At 48.0% G+C, this 3,906-nt stretch overlaps 1 pseudogene across 1 annotated transcript; it reads right to left on the bottom strand.

Moving 5' to 3' along the window:
* Positions 1-1,036: 1,036 nt before the first annotated feature.
* On the bottom strand, positions 1,037-2,885 carry LOC113223593 (annotated as a pseudogene). Its single transcript, XR_003308793.1, has one exon. The product of XR_003308793.1 is annotated as a serine/threonine-protein phosphatase 2A 55 kDa regulatory subunit B delta isoform pseudogene (transcript).
* Between the last annotated feature and the right edge of the window lie 1,021 nt (positions 2,886-3,906).

Genomic DNA, 3,906 nt, shown 5'->3' with positions numbered 1-3,906 from the left:
ATCAGGATCAGCACACACCTTCATCTCCATAGGGGCATGAGGAATCAGGATCAGCACACACCATCCAGACAGGGGAACGGGGGATCTGCACACACCTCCATCTCCACTGGGGCACAAGGAATCAGTATCAGCACACACCATCTCCACAGGGGCATGAGGAATCAGGATCAGCATATACCTTCATCTAGACAGGGGCACAAGGGATCAGCACATACCTTCATCTAGACAGGGGAATGGGGGATCAGCACACACCTTCATCCCCACAGGGGCATGAGGAATCAGCACACACCTCCATCTCCACAGGGGTATGAGGAATCAGCACACACCTCCATCCCCACAGGAGGATGGGGGATCAGTACACACCTTCATCTCCATAGGGGGATGGGGGATCAGCACACACCTCCATCCCCACAGGGGCACGGGAGCCTGACTCCCCACTCCCCTCGGGGACACGTAGTGGGTGTGTATTAAATCCCACAGAAGCAAGCTCTGGTCACCCAGCATTGTTACAGCTCTGTATTATATGTCTTGGAAAATCCTGATTTCTGGTATCAAAGATCCTACTTGAAAATAAACAAACGTGCTGGTGGCATCATGTAATTAAAATTACTTAATTTTCCTGGTTTGAAATGCAGGATGAAATTTAGCATGCATATAATGTTAGCAATATTTAAAAAGTATACTTCCCCCAAAGTACTTTCTCAAAAGCCTTAGAAAGAAAGCACATGTTTCTTCATCTATAGTGAACTTGAGGCTACTTTAAACCAGGCTAATTGGACGGCAGCACTTTCGGTTCTTCCTTGCAATTTTCTTTCTCAGAGGTGGCCTCGGTTCTGGTTTTTCCCAGACCTTACCTGGTGTATCTGATGGGCTCCTATAGAAACACAGCGGGTGGCAGCTTGGGGACAGAAATGCTGCACCCATCCCCCCACGCCGCCAAAGAAGGGGACACATTTCTCAAACAGCTAGTTCCAAAGAAGAACCCTGCATAACTTCATTCTATGCAATGAAAGCAAATGAAAAGGCAATGCTTAGGTTTGGATTTAAAAACACTTTTTATAGCGTGTTGTTTTTATTGAGTGCTCACACCCGAAGGGGTGGCGGCGGATGCTGTGGGTGAGTGGGGCCGCCTGAGCCTGCTCGGGCCACATCCACACATCCACGGAGCCCACCCGGACTCAGAGGAAGGCTGAGAGGACACGGACGGTGGCCACGCCACGCTGCAGTGAAGGCCCAAGTGCGATGGCAGAGAAAGAGGGAAAGTCGAAGGAAGAGCGGTAACTGACAACAGTAACTTTTCTCTTGGATGTTAATTTTTTGGTCTATAAATTGGAAAGGAAGGCTTGGACTGAAATAAATACATTTATTCTGAGTAATGGCCTTTTGGGAGCAGTGTCCGTCAACTCTGCTTCGAGAGCGTCTCCATGTGAGCAGTAGCGCCTGCCTCGCGCCTCGCCAAAGGCGGAAACACACCGGGCCTCCAGCGGCGGCAGCTTTCTCCTGTGTCTGTGAAGGGAAGCAGCAGGTGCGTCACTGTTCTTAATGGAGCGGACAATGATGCCTTTCTCTGACAGAAAAATGATCGGCTTAACTATGCAAGACAAGACTTGGTCCTCACGTTCGCGTCCCTAGTTGATTTTGTCCTGGAATATGTACAAGTTATTGGTGGCGGCCACGGCAATGACATTGTCCGCGGGGTGCCAGGCAGTGTGCAGGATCTTCTTGTTGAAGTCCAGACTGTCCACACTGATTTCGTCTTTCTTCCGCTTACCCCCTGTACACACCTTCCTGGGTTTGAGGCTGGCGCGTGGTTTGCTGCTCTCTCTCGAGGCCTCCAGGGTCACATCCCTCCGCGTGTCTCTGTCAAACATTCTGAAGAAGTTGTTGTAGGACCCGGTCATGATGGCGCTGTGCAAAACAAGAGCAGAGAGCAGCACTCCTAAGTGGGGGGAGCAACGAGGACTCAGACCCCACCCCTGGGGTGCACAGTGCATAGCACCCTCCCCCACAACCCGGTTACTTTCAGAAATCAGGAATGAACAATCACAACACCAGTCCGAAGAGAAACGCTGTGAAGATTCTTACTGAACTTTATATATAATCATGTCAGTAAGAAGTCACAGGAGAAACAAGACAATGGAGTCACACTTTTAATGACATTAGTGTGTTTTCTGAAACAATCCCACCATTTATCTCACTCATGAGTAACAGTACGGTTTAAGCCTTAAATTCTGCAGTTTGTCAATAATTCATAATGACCTGAACATAATCCTTATCATGTTCAACAGTTACTAGTCATATCTGTCAATGTTTCTTCAGAGTTAAACTGCTTTTCTATTAATTTCAAAAAGTTTCCTTCAAATGAAGCAACGGATAGAAATAGTAAAAATCTTAAACACTGGGCGAAGTGTGGCAGAATTTTAGAACAACTGCATTTCACAACACATTCCAGACAATACAATACTGTCCACGCTTTTTTCTTCAAGATCAATTGTAACGGCTTTCAAATGTCTCTGCTGTCGAAAAATCCCACGAACGCACACATCCTCATAACTTCATATTGGCAAAAACCTCTGCAATCTTCCTTTTTCTACAAAAATGACAGAAAAATGGCTGAATGATAGCAAACACCGCCATGATTTGACCCATGGCTTTGTGAGTCCAGTTTCTGATGAAAGATGTGTTCTAACAATGCCCTTCTGATTTCTCCAGCAGTCCTCGAAGCTCGCCTGCTCTTCGTATTCTGACACTGACCTGCACCCTCACGTCCTGCCCCCGTGGTCATGCACGGCGAGAGACCTTCATGCCGGCACGTCTTCAAGATGCCATGAGAAAGCAGCGGGCTGTTTCCCTTCCATGGCCCAGCACTGATCCCAGCTGCTGGCAAATACCTAGTGTCTGGCTGACCTTGTCTAAAACTTCAAAGCACGAAAAAAAAAAAAAAAAGACAAACTCAGAAAAGAGAAATTGCACTCAGCTATCCATGTTTATTTCACATCTCCTGCTTCCATCCAGGAGTCCACAGCACCACAGGGGCAGGAGACACAAGATGTGCCCAGCACCCTCCAGCAATGCCAAGTTGTGCACGTGGTCTTGGAACGGGGGTGTGCAGCCAAGTTGGCACGTGAGGGCCATCGACTGGGAGTTCCCGAAATTAGTTTCCACATAGAACACAATGTTTACGAAAGGGTGAGTATAAGAATGTGTGAATCTGAAGCTTACGTTTATGTTATTAAAACTCAACAGCAACCATTATTCAGAACACAGATGACAAAAGATGTACGGCCGACACTGGAATTGCTGGTGCATGGTAAGAATGAAAAGCAGATCAGCTTTTATACAGATTTATGATCCCTTTTCAATTCTTCACAGACAGTGCCAGCCCCGGAGTGGGTGTTTCCACGCTGAAAACCAGGGCGCTGCCCAGCAGCCCGGTGCTGGCCCAGGAAGGGAACAGCAGACACAGACACAGACACAAGCGCATAACTGGTTCTGTGAGGCGGCCTAGAACACGAGAAGGCGCTGCCACACAGAGAATCGGGACTGGGCTGAGGCAGCACTGCAACGCCTCACTCCCCTTCATCAGGTCCCTCAACAGAAGTTTCCAGGCAGGAAGGCAGGTGTGTCTGTGAAAGTAAATGGACTAAGCAAGTGTTACTGGGAATGCTTTTAGATGGTCTTGGGGATATGTAATCTAAGGGTATTTTGCAATATTTGAAATATATCAAGAGGAGTAAAGAATACAGTAAGTACCTGGCAAGTCACTGCTAAGACAGTGAACACCCCCACACACCCAAAGTCACTGTTAAGACAGGGACTCCCCCCACGCACACTCACAAGTCACTGCTAAGACAGGGACCACCCACTGCACACCTGCAAGTCACTGTTAAGACAGTGAACCCCCCC

Source organism: Piliocolobus tephrosceles, unplaced genomic scaffold (genome assembly GCF_002776525.5).
Source record: "Piliocolobus tephrosceles isolate RC106 unplaced genomic scaffold, ASM277652v3 unscaffolded_41880, whole genome shotgun sequence".
NCBI lineage: Eukaryota > Metazoa > Chordata > Mammalia > Primates > Cercopithecidae > Piliocolobus > Piliocolobus tephrosceles.
The sequence above is the reverse complement of the archived record's forward strand: the minus strand, read 5'-3'. Positions and strand labels throughout refer to the sequence as shown.